At 42.0% G+C, this 17702-nt stretch overlaps 1 protein-coding gene across 4 annotated transcripts in view; it reads right to left on the minus strand.

The window, feature by feature from the left end:
* The window catches only part of LOC110529902 (solute carrier family 22 member 16), a 105848-nt gene that overhangs the window by 51565 nt on the left and 36581 nt on the right, over nucleotides 1–17702 (minus strand). The window lies entirely within an intron of this gene.

Genomic DNA, 17702 nt, shown 5'->3' on the forward strand with positions numbered 1-17702 from the left:
ATTCTGTGTGGGAGAATACAGGCATTCGCAGGTTCCGTAGGCTTAAGGCACAGTTTACTGGGACAGAATTGTGGGTTGTGGCCATTGTAAATACAGTTGAAGTCGGAAGTTTACATACACCTTAGCCAAATACATTTAAACTCAGTTTTTCACAATTCCTGACATTTAATCCTAGTAAGAATTCCCTGTCTTAGAGTCCCAATGGAATCATCCCCTTCATCACCTACAACTGAGCCTTCCCAATACTCTCAGCCACTGACTCCATCACAAGCATCCACTGGGAGCACCACCACACAGACCTCTACAGGTTTTACAGCTGACACTACTATGAATCAGACCCTAACTGGAATAGTTGGTCATGACTCAACATCCTCAATCTTCTCACCACTTTATTTTCATAATGTGAGATGTTAGAATAATAATAGAGAGAATGATTTATTTCAGCTTTTATTTCTTTCATCACATTCCCAGTGGGTCAGAAGTTTACATACACTCGATTAGTATTTGGTAACATTGCCTTTAAATTGTTTAACTTGGGTCAAACGTTTCGGGTAGCCTTCCACAATAAGTTGGGTGAATTTTGCCCCATTCCTCCTGACAGAGCTGGTGTAACTGAGTAAGGTTTGTATGCCTCCTTGCTCGCATACGCTTTTTCAGTTCTGCCCACAAATGCTCTATAGGATTGAGGTCAGGGCTTTGTAATGGCCACTCTAATACCTTGACTTTGTGGTCCGTAAGCCATTTTGCCACAACTTTGGAAGTATGCTTGGGGTCATTGTCCAAAGGGAAGACCCGATGTCTTGAGATGTTGCTTCAATATATCCACATAAGTTTCCTCCCTCCATGATGCCATCTATTTTGTGAAGTGCACCAGTCCCTCCTGCAACAAAGCAGCCCCACAACATGATGCTGCCACCCCCGTGCTTCACGGACTGAATGGTGTTCTTCGGCTTACAAGCCTCCCCCATTTTCCTCCAAGCATAACGATTGTCATTATAGTCAAACAGTTCTATTTTTGTTTCATTAGACCAGAGGACATTTCCTTTGACAAAAAGTGCGACCTTTGTCCCCATGTGGAGTTGCAAACCGTAGTCTGACTTTTTTATGCCGGTCTTGGAGCAGTGGCTTCTTCCTTGCTGAGTGGCCTTTCAGGTTATGTCAATACAGGACTCATTTTACTGTGGATAGAGATACTTTTGTACCGGTTTCCTCCAGCATCTTCACAAGGTCCTATGCTGTTGTTTTGGGATTGATTTGCACTTTTTGCACCAAAGTACGTTCATCTCTAGGAGACAGAGGGCGTCTCCTTCCTGAGCGGTATGACAGCTGTGTGGTCCCATGGTGTTTATACTTGCGTACTATTGTTTGTACAGATGAACGTGGTACCTTCAGGCATTTGGAAATTGCTACCAAGGATGAACCAGAGTTGTGGAGGTCTACAATTTTTTTCTGAGGTCTTGGCTGATTTCTTTAGATTTTCCCATGATGTCAAGCAAAGAGGCACTGAGTTTGAAGGTAGGTCTTGAAATACATCCACAGGTCCACCTCCAATTGACTCAACTGTCAATTAGCTATTCAGAAGCTTCTAAAGCCTTGACATCATTTTCTGGAATTTTCCAAGCCGTTTAAAGGCACAATCAACTTAGTATATGTAAACTTCTGACCCACTGGAATTGTGATACAGTGAATGATAACTGAAATAATTTGTCTGTAAACAATTGTTGGAAAAATTACTTGTGTCATGCACAAAGTAGATGTCCAAACCGACTTGCCAATCTATGGTTTGTTAACAATAAATTTGTGGAGTGTTTTAGTGACTGTTTTAATGACTCCAACCGAAGTGTAAATACACTGCCCATAAAAATAACAAAAAACAGATAAATTGGCCAAATATGTATTTTTTTTAAATGTATTAATACATTTAAATACATTCCAACATGTATTACGGAATGTATTTACAATGTATATCACAATATACGTTAAAAGCATTGTAAAGTGTATTTAATGCATGTAAAAAAAATGCATTAAAGAGTATTTTATAATATATTTTCACATGTACCTATCAAAATATTTGGTAAATATATTTTTAAATGTACTTGGAAATGTTTTGTAAAATATATTCCAACATGCAATTAAACGTATTTGAAAGAAAAACCTATGGAAAATTTAATAAATTGTCCAAATCAAATTGTAACGAAATTACAGTCTTAATTGTTACATTTTAGTAGGCATCTCATGTACTTGGTCTCACATGTACTTATATCAATCTCATTAAGACTGTAGAACTGGCAGTGTACACACTTAACCTTTAATTACAGAATAGAAGATAACACATTAAATGGCATGACAATCTGGCAAAGCGTTAGAGACAAAGCCACGCCCCCAACAAGCCACGCCTCCAAGTCTTCTAACAAGTGGCTGCCGCTACAATATATTTTGTCAAAATGCATTTTTACTTTACTTGACACATACAGTACCAGTCAAAAGTTTGGACACGCCTACTCATTCCAGAGTTTTTCTTATTTTATTATTTTCTACATTGTAGAATAATAGTGAAGACATCAAAACTATGAAATAACATATATGGAATCATGTAGTAACCAAAGAAGTTACAGGTGTGGCATTTAAGAATCTGATTAAACAGAATGATCATTACCACGGTGCACCTTGTACTGGGGAAAATAAAAGGCCACTCTAAAATGTAAAGTTTTGTCACACAACACAATGTCACAGATCTCTCAAGTTTAGAGGGAGAGTGCAATTGGCATGCTGACTGCACAAATGTGCAGTCACAAATGTCCTGAACAGCTGATGAACCTGAGGAGAATTTTCTGTCTGTAATAAAGCCCTTTTGTGGGGAAAAACTCATTCTGATTGGCTGGGCTGACTCCCCAGTGGGTGGGCCGGTTCCCAAGTGTGTGGGCCTATGCCCTCCCAGGCTCATCCATGGCTATGCCCCTGCCCAGTCATGTGAAATCCATAGATTTATAGAATCCATAGAATTTATTTCAATTTACTTACATGAACTGTAACTTAGTAAAATCATTGAAATTGTTGCATGTTGCATTTATATTTTGTTCAGTATAGTTTGTTGTCATTAGTTCCAGTACAGTACAACATTAATAACATTTTTGTTGATCGGAAACAACAGTTCTATTATTCATTTCTGTTTTATTCATCTGCAAGAAAGTATGTTCCTTTAAGAGTGACTGATGACGTCACAGCTAGCGCGAGCTTGCAGTGTTAATTAACCTAACTCCCAAATTCAGCTATCACAGCAGATATCACAGATCAACAGAATCATTTTCAAAGGAGAGAAAAATCATCATTCCTACCAGTCTCAGAAGATCCATGCTGGACACATGGAGATGGAAAAGTGCAAACAGAGAGCATGGGACATTTTGTTTTGGCACAGATTGTGCAAACAAATAGAGGACATTGTTGGTAAATGCCCCACCTGTCTTGACCTACACCCCTCAAATGCCAAAGAGCCAATGTTACATCACCAGATCTGCAGCTGAAAGCAGCTTTTGCCAGGCATGGCATCGTAGAGACTATAGTATCTGACAGTCAAAGGAGTTTGAATCCTTCATAAAAGCATGGGATTTAACACGTCACCACAAGTCCGCATTACCTTCAAAGTAATGGCCTTGCTGACATGAGCTTCAACCTGAGGTCGTCAGATACAAGGAAATCCATGCGAAGCGTTCACAGAGACAACACTAAAAGCGATACTACGATAGGTCAGCAAGACCACTGCCACCACTGAACGACAGAGAATCAGTTAGGATCCAGGAGCATGGCTACCAGCAGTGATCATCCAGCCAGCTGACACTGAAGTTCATATCATGTCCACACCGCAGAAGGAACAGTGTACCGCTGCAATCGGCCTCACCTACTGAACACAAAAGAACAACACACTGACCAGATGCACTGTTTCTCTGAAAGAGAACGTGATGGACTAAACACACACACAGCACAACATACACCATACTTACCTGCAACACCACAAGAAATGTTGACTGACACAGAAGCGTGCTCAGCTTCATACCACACATGGTCAGGAAGAGAGGTCATGCTGTAGAGCTGTCCTAGACCTGTAAAATGTCAAAGGGTGTAGGCGGGTCGCTGCCCTAAAAGAGTTACAGCCTATAAACTTGCTATTGAAAAGTTAACTTGAAATGCTTTGGTATTGTATTTGCTTGAAATGTTGAGATGTCATTGCTACAGTGAACAGCTGAGTTGCTGAGAAATCTTGGCTCTAAAAGTAACAGTATGTTGAATCATTGTTTCAGAGTCCCCTTTATGTTTCCAAAATGGTGTAGCAGTCGGACGTGTGTTTTGTCTTGTCCCGTGTAAATATAGTTTTTTCCCCTTGTTTTTTCGTATATACCTTGTATATATTTTAATATCAATTTCCATCTACGCACTGAACATACTCTCCTGCAACCCGTCTCACCCAACATGGTACGGATCCGTTATTTTTTATACTTAAAAAACGGAACCCCCATCAAAAGCTAGCCAGCTAACTGGCTACTAGCTAGTAGTCAGTTAGCCATTGCTAAGCCCATCTACTAGGCCCATCTCCCGGCTAGCTGAAGAGGCCCATCAGCCACTCCTTGGGCCGACCCATCACGACTGGACTACCAACGTGAATTGCCCGAGGGGGTCTCTCAACTGGCTCCTCCATTGCGACGTCCCCTGAATGCCCATCCGCTAGCCTGCTAGCCGCGGCCCGCTAGCTGTCTAGAGCACATCGGACTGTTAGCTTAAGAGACCCATCGGACAAATTCTTTGGCCACATATTTTGCCAATTGGCCTGGTTTACCACACGGAGCCCTGCTGATCTGTTTGCCAACTTAACTGCACGAGGGGGCCACAACAGACTTTCTTCCATCGCGACATCCCTCAAAGGCCCTTATGCTAGCTTGTTATCCCCGGCCAGCTAGCTGCCTGAAGCCACTCACTGGACTCCTATGATCACGCGGCTATGCATGTCTCTACCTAACGTTAATATGCCTTGTCCATTGCTGTTATGGATAGAAATTATTGCCTTATTTCACAGTTGAGCCTCTAGCCCTGCTCAATACGCCTTAGTTAACACTTTAGTTCCACCTCCCACACATGCGGTGACATCACCTGGATTAAATTATATTTCTAGAGACAATATCTCTTTCATCGTCACTCTATGCACAGGTTTACCCCCACTGTATTCACATCCTACCATACCCTTGTCTGTATATTATGCCTTGAATCTATTCCACTGTGCCCAGAAATCTGCTCCTTTTACTCTCTGTTCTGAACGTACTAGACGTCCAGTTCTTTTAGCCTTTAGCTGTACCCTTATCCTACTCCTCCTCTGTTCCTCTGGTGATGTAGAGGTTAATCCAGGCCCTGCAGTGCCTAGCTCTACTCCCATTCCCCATGCACTCTCATTTGTTGACTTCTGAAACCGTAAAAGCCTTGGTTTCATGCATGTTAACATTAGAAGCCTCCTCCCTAAGTTTGTTTTATTCACTGCCCTAGCATACTCCACCAACCTTGATGTCCTTGTCGTGTCTGAATCCTTGAAATTTCCATACACAACTACAACATTTTCCGTCAAGATAGAAATTCCAAAGGGGAAGGAGTTGCAATCTACTGCAGAGATAGCTTGCAAAGTTCTGTCAAACTTTCCAGGTCTATGCCCAAACGGTTCGAGTTTCTAATTTTAAGAATTAATCTCTCCAGAAATAAGTCTCTCACCACTGCTGCCTGTTATAGACTCCCCTCAGCTTCCAGCTGTGCCCTGGACACCATATGTGAATTGATTGCCCCCCATCTATCTTCAGAGTTCGTTCTGTTAGGAGACCTAAACTGGGATATGCTTAACACCCCAGCAGTCCTACAATCTAAGCTAGATGCCCTCAATCTCACATAAATGATCAAGGGAACCACCAGGTACAACCCTAAATCCGTAAACATGGGCGCTGACCAACTTGCCCTCCAAATACACCTCTGCTGTTTTCAATCAGGATCTCAGCGATCACTGCCTCATTGCCTGCATCCGCTATGGGTCTGCGGTCAAACGACCACCCCTCATCACTGTCAAACGCTCCCTAAAACACTTTTGCGAGCAGGCCTTTCTAATCGACCTGGCCCAGGTATCCTGGAAGGATATTGACCTCATCCTGTCAGTCGAGGATGCCTGGTCGTTCTTTAAAAGTAATTTCTTCACCATCGTAAATAAGCATGCTCCATTTAAAAAAAATGTAGAACTAAGAACAGATATAGCCCTTGGTTCACTCCAGACCTGACTGCCCTTGACCAGCACAAAAACATCCTGTGGCGGACTGTGCAATAGCATTGAATAGTCCTTGCGATATGCATGCGATATGCAACTGTTCAGGGAAGTCAGGAAACTAAAGGCTAGCTTTTTCAAACAGAAATGTGCATCCTGTAGCTGTAACTGTAATGTTTTGGGACACTGTAAAGTCCATGGAGAACAAGATACCCTCCTCCCAGCTGCCCACTGCACTGAGGCTAGGCGACACGGTCACCACCGATAAGCATGTCTCTACGATCGGCCATGCTTTCCTCCTGGCTACCCCAACCCTGGCCAACAGCTCCGGACCCCTCGCAGCTACTTGCCCGAGCCTCCCCAGCTTCCCCTTCACCCAAATCCAGATCGCAGATGTTCTGAAAGAGCAGCAAAACCTGGGCCCGTACAAATCAGATGGGCTAGACAATCTGGACCCTTTCTTTCCACAATTATCTGCTGCCATGAAACCCCTATTAACAGTCTCTTCAACCTCTCATTTCGTCCGAGATCCCTGAAGATTGGAAAGCTGCCGCGGTCATCCCCCTCTTCAAAGGGGGTGACACTCTAGACCCAAACTGTTACAGACCTATATCCATCATGCCCTGCCTTTCTAAAGTCTTTGAAAGCTAAGTTAATAAACAGACCACTGACCATTTCGATTCCCACCGTACCTTCTCCGCTGTGCAATCCTGTTTCCGAGCTGGTCATGGGTGCACCTCAGCCACGCTCAAGGTCCTTAACGATATGATAACCGCCATCGATAAAAGACAGTACTGTGCAGCCGTCTTCATCAATCTGGCCAAGGCATTCGACTCTGTCAATCATTGTATTCTTATCGGCAGACTCAATAGCCTTGGTTTCTCAAATGACTGCCTCGCCTGGTTCACCAACTACTTCGCAGCTAGAGTTCAGTGTGTAAAATCGGAGGGCCTGTTGTCCAGACCTCTGGCAGTCTCTATGAAGGTACCACAGGGTTCAATTCTCTGGCCGACTCTTTTCTCTGTATATATCAACGATGTCGCTCTTGCTGCGGGTGATTCCCTGATCCATCTCTAAGCAGATGACACCATTCTGTATACATCTGGCCCTTCTTTGGACACTGTGTTAACAAACCTCCAAACGAGCTTCAATGCTATACAACACTCCTTCTGTGGCCTCCAACTACTCTTAAACGATAGCAAAACCAAATGCATGCTTTTCAACAGTTCGCTGCCCGCACCCGACCGCCCGACAAGCATCACTACTCTGGATGGTTCTGACCTAGAATACGTGGACAACTACAAATACCTAGGTGTCTGGCTAGACTGTAAACTCGCCTTCCGCACTAACATCAAACATCACCAATCCAAAATCAAATCTAGAATCGGTTTTCTATTTCGCACCAAAGCCTCCTTCACTCACGACGCCAATCTTACCCTAGTAAAACTGACTATACTACCGATCCTCGACTTTGGCTTCCAATAGTCTACTCGGCAAATTGGATGCAGTCTATCACAGTGCCATCCGTTTTGTTACCAAAGCGCCACCCACCACTGCGAGCTGTATGTTCTAGTCGGCTGGCCCTTGCTACATATTCATCGCCAGACCTACTGGCTCCAGGTCATCTATAAGTCTATGCTAGGTAAAGCTCCACCTTATCTCAGCTCACTGGTCACGATAACAATACCCACCCGGTGCACGCTCTACAGGAGGTATATCTCACTGGTCACCCCCAAAGCCAACACCTTTTTTGGCCGCCTATCCTTCCAGTTCTCTGCTGCCAGTGACTGGAACAAATTGCAAAAATAGCTGAAGCTGGAGACTTACATTTCCCTCACTAACTTTAAACATCAGCTATCTGAGCAGCTAACCGATCGCTGCAGCTGTACATAGTCCATCTGTTCATAGTCCATCTGTCAATCTACCTACCTCATCCCCATATTGTATTTATTTACTTTGCTGCTCTTTTGCACACCAGTATCACTACTTACACACCATCATCTGCTCATCATCATCTGTTCATCTATCACTCCAGTGTTAATCTACTAAATTGTAATTACTTTGCTACTATGGCCTATTTATTGCCTTACCTCCTCATGCCATTTGCACACACTGTATATAGACTTTTTTTCTATTATGTTATTGACTGTACGTTTGTTTATTCCATGTGTAACTCTGTGTTGTTGTTTCTGTCGCACTACTTTGCTTTTTCTTGGCCAGGTCGCAGTTGTAAATGAGAACTTGTTCTCAACTTTTTTATATTAAAAATGTGCCCCGCACCTTGAAAGCGGAAGCTCTAGCTTGGTGCTTGGTGCAGATGTTGCCTGTAATCCATTGATTCTGTTTGGGATATGTACCTACGGTCACTATGGAGACAACGTCATCGATGCACTTATTGATGAAGCCGGTGACTGAGGTGATATACTCCTCAATGCCATTGGATGAATCCCGGAACATATTCCAGTCTGTGCTAACAAAACAGTCCTGTAGCGTAGCATCTGCGTCATCTGACCACTTCGTATTGAGCGAGTCACTGGTACTCCCTTCTTTAGTCTTTGCTTGTAAGCAGAAATCAGGAGGATAGATTTAGTCAGATTTGGCAAATGGAGGGTGAGGAAGAGCTTTGTACGTGTCTCTGTGTGTTGAGTAAAGGTGGTCTAGAGGTTTTTTTCCACTGGTTGCACATGTGAAATTAAGTAAAAGTCCCCGGCCACTAGGAGCGCACCTTCTGGATGAGCATTTAGATGTTTGCTTATGGTCTTACACAACTTGTTGAGAGCGGTCTTAGTGCCAGCATCGGTTTGTGGTGGTAAATAGACAGCTACGAAAAATATATATGAAAACTCTTGGTAGATAGTGTGGACTACAGCTTATCATGAGGTACTCTACCTCAGGCGAACAATACCTCAAGACTTCCTTGATATTACTTTGCGCACCAGATGTTATTGACAAATCGACACACACCACCCCCCTTCGTCATACCGGAGGTAATTGTTTGGTCTTGCCAATGCATGGAAAGCACAGCCAACTGTATATAGTGCATGTGGAAAGTATTCGGACCCCTTCCCCTTTTCCACATTTTGTTACGTTACAGGTTTACTCTAAAATAGATTAAAGAAAAAAAATCCTCATCAATCTACACACAATACCCCATAATGACAAAGCGAAAACAGGTTTTTAGAATTGTTTGAAAAAGTATTAAAAAAAGTTCAGACCCTTTGTTATGAGATTCGAAATTGAGCTCAGTTGAATCCGATTTCCATTGATCATCCTTGAGATGATTCTACAACTTGATTAGAGTCCACCTGTGGTAAATTCAATTGATTGGACATGATTTGGAAAGGCACCACATTTTCTATATAAGTTCCCTCAGTTGACAATGTATGTTAGAACAAAAACCAAGGATTGTGTCAAGGCACAGATCTGGGGAAGCGTATCAAAACATGTGTGAAACATTGAAGGTCCCCAAGACCACAGTGGCCTCCATTCTTAAATGGAAGAAGTTTGGAACCACCAAGACTCTTCCTAGAGCTGGCAGCCCGGCCAAACTGAGCAATCGGGGGAGAAGGGCCTTGGTCAGGGAGGTGACCAAGAGCTCCAGAGTTCCTCTATGGAGAGAAACATCCAGAAGGACACCATCTCTGCAGCACTCCATCAATCAGGCCTTTGTGGTAGATTGGCCACTCTTCAGTAAAAGGCACATGACAGCCTGCTTGGAGTTTACCAAAGGCACCTAAAGTAGGCACCTAAAGGACTCTCAGACTGTGATAAAATGATTCTCTGGTCTGATGAAACCAAGATTGAACTCTTTGGCCTGAATGCCAAGCGTCACGTCTGGAGGAAACCTGGCACCATCCAGATGAAAGGTGCAAAGTACTGTTCAGAGAGACCTACTCCAGAGCATCATCAAATCACACAGCCAAGTCAATGCAGGAATAGCTTCGGGACATGCCTTGAGTGGCCCAGCCAGAGCCCGGATTTGAAGCCGATCGAACATCTCTGGAGAGACCTGAAAATAGCTGTGCAGCGATGCTCCCCATCCAACATTGCTTGAGAGGATCTGTAAATGTGATATTTCCATTTTTGCTTTTTCATTAAGGGGTATTGTGTGTAGATTGATGAGGAATTTTTTTTTTTAATACATTTTAGAATAAGACTAATGTAACAAAATGTGGAAAAAGTAAAGTGGTCTGAATACTTTCCAAATATTTATGCAAATAAGTGGGATTATTATTTGTTTTTGAAAGGGACAATGACCCAACACACCTCCAGGCTGTGTACGGGCTATTTGACCAAGGAGAGTGATTGAGTGCTGCATCAGATGACCTGGCCTGGTCATATACTTATGTCATGTAATAAAATGCAAATGAATTACTTACAAATCATACAATGTGATTTTCTGGATTTTTGTTTTAGATTCCGTCTCTCACAGTTGAAGTGTACCTATGATAAGAAATTACAGACCTCTACATGCTTTGTAAGTGGGAAAACCTGCAAAATCGTCAGTGTATCAAATACTTTTTCTCCCCACTGTATATGGGTAAGAGTCAAGCTAGCTACATTTTCAGATATTACACGTTTCTAATTTTGTCAGAAAGTCGTTTTCCTTTCAAGTTAAAGTCTACTGTTAGCTAGCTAGCTAGCTATCTTTTAGCTGGCTGGCTCGCTAGCTAATGGTGCGTAAATGATCTGTCTAGTAATATTATTCATATCTCAGAGACATTTGCTTTGGTAGTTAGAGCCTAATGTTAGCTAGATAACATTTAACCTTGTTGGTTGGCTACCTGCAGATACATGCAGGGTAGTAACGTCATGAGTTGGGATTATGGTTCATTGATTAGCTAGCTAGGGTACATGTCTTAACAAAAGACTCCACTATGCAAGTAACCATTTCAATAGAATGTTCACGATGTCACTGTGACAACTGTTGATAGACATAGTTGGTAAAGTGGCTTGTGAAAGTATTCACCCCCTTAGCATTGTTCCTATTTTGTTGCCTTACAACCTGGAATTAAAATTGGGGTTTTGTATCATTTGATTTACACAACATGCCTACCACTTTGAAGATGCTAAATATGTTTTATTGTGAAACAAACAAGAAATAAGAGGAAAAAACAGACAACTTGAGCGTGCATAACTATTCACCATACTTCACTGTGGGGATAGTGTTCTCAGGGTGATGAGAGGTGTTGGGTTTGCTCCAGGCATAGCTTTTTCCTTCATGGTGTCGTGTCTTTACTATCATTAAATTGAAGACATAGTTTTATCAAAGATTCCTTGTAATTAGTATAACGCGATCAAAGTAATTAATCGTGTACCTGTAATTAACTAGGAAATAGGTGCACCAAGGAAAGTATTCAGATTACAAAGTTATAATTTCCCAATATAACCTTTCAGATATTTTCATATCTGATCAATAGTCTTCTGATTAATTATTTATTTATTTTACCTCACGTTAGTCTCATTCCAAACGTCGTAAATTGTTGGTTATCTGCACGAACCCAGTCTTCACTATGAGTCATCCATACATAAATTGTCTTAAATAATTTATTTATTACTAACTAAGTAATTCACAGAAATGCATTAACAAACAGTAAATATGGTTACATGAAATGATAGAATGTGCCCTAGTGGGCTGAACCGGCATGGCAGCTTGTTAGACAAAGGGACAATGGGGTAGTCAACTAAGAAGTCATTACAGAGTTAATAATTATAACAATTGAAATGCTAATCCTTACACATGAGCGCTCACACAGTCGGGAACAATTGCAATCAATATATATATTTACGCTCAGTGTGTCGTCTTGATCGCTGGTGAAAAGTTCATATATTTTGCAGAATTGTCCGAGGGGTTGTGGTTAGAGGGGATTGTTCAGAGTGACATTCGTTATAGGCTGCATGTTTCGGCGGTTGTCGTTCTTCGCGTTCAATGATGCCGAATTCCTAGCTGCAGACTAGTAATTAGTATCAAAGACTTGTTCTCATTCTGTCGGTATCGATAGTCTAAGAGTTTAACCACATGGTATGGTTGAAAGACTCAGCAGTGGTCTGCAACCTTTAGTCCCCCTTCTAATGGAGAAAAACTTGGTCTACTGATAATTTCTCAAAGTTGGGCTTTATTCGGAATGGCAGAAAAGGGCTGTCCCAGGATGTCTGACCCTAACTGGGCTCAGGGGCGGTCCTCTGATTTAGTTCAAATCAAAAGGAAATTGTATTTTTCTTCATTAAACAGTCCACAATCATATTACACCATTATTAAAACAGTATCATCCTCACTTATTCATCTTATACAACAATTAGATATGAGGTTTACATCTGAGGCTATTATATGAACAGCGTTATGGTAATGTGGCCACACCGTCTCTCTTGAGCTTCCCAAGTTGTGACAAACGCAGCAGTTCGTAGCTGGATTCTTCACCAATCTTTTACACTTTCTCTGGAACATGAAATTTGTTCGAACCTCACATTCTGTGAGGTGGAAGGATTTCCTTTGTCTCCATGAAAACTACTCTCTTTAACTGTGTGTCCATGAGGCAGGGTCTTCCTTAGGAATTTACAACCTCACTCTGCCCACAGTAGTCTGGTTGTAGAAGCAGAGAGCGGGAGATGGTGCTCGCTGTACTCAAAGAGGGCAACATCATGACAATGGTCAATAATCTCAATTTTAGTCTCATCTGACCAGAGTACCTTCTTCCATATGTTTGAGGAGTCTCCCACATGCCTTTTGGCAAAAACCAAACGCGTTTCCCTCTTTCAGCAATGGCTTTTTTCTGTCCACTCTTCCATAAAGCCCAGCTCTTTGGAGTGTACGGCTTAAAGTGGTCCTATGGACAGATACTCCAATGTCCACTATGGAGCTTTGAAGCTCCTTCAGGGTTATCCTTGGTCTCTTTGTTCCCTCGCTGATTAATGCCCTCCTTGCCTGGTCCATGAGTTTTGGTGGGCGGCCCTCTCATGGCAGGATTGATGTGGTGCCATATTCTTTCCATTTTTTAATAATGGATTTAATGGTGCTCCGTGGGACGATCAAAGATTCAGATATTTTTTTATAACCCAACCCTGATCTGTACTGTTCCACAACTTTGTCCCTGACCTGTTTGGAGAGCTCCTTGGTCTTCATGGTGCCGCTTGCTTGGTGGTGCCCCTTGCTTAGTGGTGTTGCAGACTCTGGGGCCTTTCAGAACAGGTGTATATATACTGAGTTCATGTGACACTTAGATTGCACACAGGTGGACTTCATTTAACTAATTATGTGACTTCTGAAGGTAATTGGTGGCACCAGATCTTATTTAGGGGCTTCATCGCAAAGGGGGTGAATATATATGCACGCACCACTTTTCCGTTTTTTTGTTTGTAATTTTATTCATTTCACTTCACCAATTTTGACTAATTTGTGTATGTCCATTACATGAAATCCGAAAAAAATTAAATTACAGGTTGTAATGCAACAAAATAGGAAAAACGCCAAGGGGGATGAATACTTTTGCAAGGCACTGAATTACTGACAAATTTACAAACGCTCAACACCCATTGAATATGGCCAGTGTCAGAAAACGTTGGCAAAAAAAGCGTAATTAAATTGTTGCCAGCAGCACAGTTCCAGTCACCAATGCTCTGGATAGCATAAAAGCAGCCTAACCAGCTCTGTTCTCTAATTTGTGTCTGGAAGGAGCTAGTATGCTAGCCAACGTTAGCTAGTTAGCTTGGGTTGTGACTGCTGTGAGGACAGAACGCTCGGATGAACCCTACTCCTCGGCTAGGGCGTCCAGTTTGTGCTCTGAATGCTCTGAGAGAGAAACACTCTGAATTTACTAACAGACAATCTGACAACGCTCTGAGTTTACAAATGCCCAGAGCACACTCTGGCACTCCAGATTCAATTTACGAAGTGTGTTTAAGATGAGGGAGGACGATTATTTTTTTCATGAGGATGGCCTTTTTTCTATTACAGAATATTAGATGACTCATTCATATTACACTCTTGCCTGCATCTAACAGTTGCAAATGAGAATTTATATTGGACAAATTCAGGTAAATCCCTGTTTTGTTCCGTTTCCTTCCGTTTAAGAAACGTTTTTCAACAGAATCGGCGGCATGAATACAGCTATGATCAGGTGTAAACAAAGTTCTCTCTCATAACAGCCACTTTGCATTCCTTCTCTTACCCTTCACTTGTGGAAAAAATCCGCTGCATGTGACCAGGCGAAAAAAACCTTTCCAAGCCAAACCTCTACAAACAGCCTACATCGTTGTCACCATATTAGCTAAAGTAATGCCATAGTCAGCGTAGCTAACTCAAACTAACGCGTTAGTAAACCCGTTACAATCATACAGTAACGTTAGTGTGTAGTGAGTAAACATTTACACCGGCGGGCCCAGGTGGCAATAACTTAGTAATACCAAAAGCTTACCTTGACTTGGAAGAGTTCAAGTGTTGTGTTGGAAAGTCATAGTCAGCTATTTAACATACAGTGCCTTGCGAAAGTATTCGCCCCCCTTGAACTTTGCGACCTTAAGCCACATTTCAGGCTTCAAACATAAAGATATAAAACTGTAATTTTCTATGAAGAATCAACAACAAGTGGGACACAATCATGAAGTGGAACAACATTTATTGGATATTTCAAACTTTTTTAACAAATTGGGCGTGCAAAATTATTCAGCCCCTTTACTTTCAGTGCAGCAAACTCTCTCCAGAAGTTCAGTGAGGATTTTTGAATGATCCAATGTTGACCTAAATGACTAATGATGATAAATAGAATCCACCTGTGTGTAATCAAGTCTCCGTATAAATGCACCTGCACTGTGATAGTCTCAGAGGTCCGTCAAAAGCGCAGAGAGTATCATGAAGAACAAGGAACACACCAGGCAGGTCCGATAATATTGAAATGGAAGGAGTATCAGACCACTGCAAATCTACCAAGACCTGGCCGTCCCTCTAAACTTTCAGCTCATACAAGGAGAAGACTGATCAGAGATGCAGCCAAGAGGCCCATGATCACTCTGGATGAACTGCAGAGATCTACAGCTGAGGTGGGAGACTCTGTCCATAGGACAACAATCAGTCGTATATTGCACAAATCTGGCCTTTATGGAAGAGTGGCAAGAAGAAAGCCATTTCTTAAAGATATCCATAAAAAGTGTAGTTTAAAGTTTGCCACAAGCCACCTGGGAGACACACCAAACATGTGGAAGAAGGTGCTCTGGTCAGATGAAACCAAAATTGAACTTTTTGGCAACAATGCAAAACGTTATGTTTGGCGTAAAAGCAACACAGCTCATCACCCTGAACACACCATCCCCACTGTCAAACATGGTGGTGGCAGCATCATGGTTTGGGCCTGCTTTTCTTCAGCAGGGACAGGGAAGATGGTTAAAATTGATGGGAAGATGGATGGAGCCAAATACAGGACCATTCTGGAAGAAAACCTGATGGAGTCTGCAAAAGACCTGAGACTGGGACGGAGATTTGTCTTCCAACAAGACAATGATCCAAAACATAAAGCAAAATCTACAATGGAATGGTTCAAAAATAAACATATCCTGGTGTTAGAATGGCCAAGTCAAAGTCCAGACCTGAATCCAATCGAGAATCTGTGGAAAGAACTGAAAACTGCTGTTCACAAATGCTCTCCATCCAACCTCACTGAGCTCGAGCTGTTTTGCAAGGAGGAACGGGAAAAAATGTCAGTCTCTCAATGTGCAAAACTGATAGAGACATACCCCAAGCGACTTACAGCTGTAATCGCAGCAAAAGGTGGCGCTACAAAGTATTAACTTAAGGGGGCTGAATAATTTTGCACGCCCAATTTTTCAGTTTTTGTTTGTTAAAAAAGTTTGAAATATCCAATAAATATCGTTCCACTTCATGATTGTGTCCCACTTGTTGTTAATTCTTCACAAAAAAATACAGTTTTATATCTTTATGTTTGAAGCCTGAAATGTGGCAAAAAGTCACAAAGTTCAAGGGGGCCGAATACTTTCGCAAGGCACTGTAGCATCCGTCTGTTAGAGCAGGGTGTTTCAGTAGGCTAAACCAGCTAGCTGCATTTGCTAGCTAAGAAAGTGAAACTGAAAAAATGACACTCTCTATTTCTCCTGCGTCTCCATTTTGGAAGACATGAATTTGTTCAAAACTGTTCAAATATTGTCTTTCTCTCTCTTTGAGTCAACAACTCACCACATGCTATACACTGCAATGATAGCTAGCTGTAGCTTATGCTTTCAGTTCTAGATTTATTCTCTGATCCTTTGATTGGGTGAACAACATGTCAGTTCATGCTGCAGGAGCTCTGATAGGCTGGAGGACGTCCTCCGGAAGTTGTCATAATTGCTGTGTAAGTCTATAGAAGGGGGTGAGAACCATGAGCCTCCTAGGTTTTGTATTGAAGTCAATGTACCCAGAAGAGTACGGAAGCCATCTGTCCTCCGGCTACACCATGGTGCTACCCTATAGAGTGCTGTTGAGGCTACTGTAGACCTAAAGCTTAAGCGGTTGTGAACGATGCTGAATGGGTGTAGACAAAGAAGAGCTCTCCAGTAGGTGCACCAAAACATTCAAACGCCATTTTCTCAAAGGTGAGGTTCCAAGTTAATCAACTTTCAAAGCAGAATTACTTTCCCATTGTTCCGCAACATTTTCTATCTCTGAGTCTCTACTTTTATCCAATCTAAAAAACACAATTTCAAATGTTGCTACATAAGACCGAATCGAGCTGGTCGGTCACATATGGGTATACGAGGACATCTTGTACTCACTGGGGTTTTCATTGTCGGTCACACAAGCTATCATAAATGTGTCCCCCTTCACCTTTTCTATGCAAAAAAAAACACACCTAGAGATTTTTTTGCACTAACATACATACTAAAGAGATATATTTGATGCAGGTATTTTCTTTGCAACACATATTGTCATGGACTATAAAAAAATATAATTATATGAGCTATGCATCTGTGTACCAGTGTTTTGTAACCCTTTGTTAGCTAGCTAGACGGGGCAGTCCAGTCCCAAAGACGCAGTCCATTCTGCATGCCTTCTTGTCTTTGATACAATGTGTTGTCATGCATTTGTGTATGCACACTGGTAACTGTCATAGCTAACTTAGCTAGATCATCAACCAGTATTTTCTTTGCTATTCCTACACGGCACTTATTAAAGGCTTGAATCTCATAGGGACCTCACTTTCACCAATATTCGTGGGTCTGCAAAAGTCAAGCAAATGGTACTGAACTCATGACAAAATCATGTTTCAATATTGTAGTGGCTATTTTTTTGGTTGTTTCTTTCTTGCTCAGTGACATTGGAATATATCATATTTTGGCATTTAACTACAGGTATGTATCTAAAAAGATTTTGACATGTGAAGTCACAAATTCCCTGTGAGATACTTAGAGAATCTACGCAGTCATGGGTACGGAGCAT

The sequence above is a fragment of the Oncorhynchus mykiss genome, chromosome 8, assembly GCF_057628025.1.
Source record: "Oncorhynchus mykiss isolate SJ-2025 chromosome 8, ASM5762802v1, whole genome shotgun sequence".
NCBI classification, from domain to species: Eukaryota; Metazoa; Chordata; class Actinopteri; order Salmoniformes; family Salmonidae; genus Oncorhynchus; species Oncorhynchus mykiss.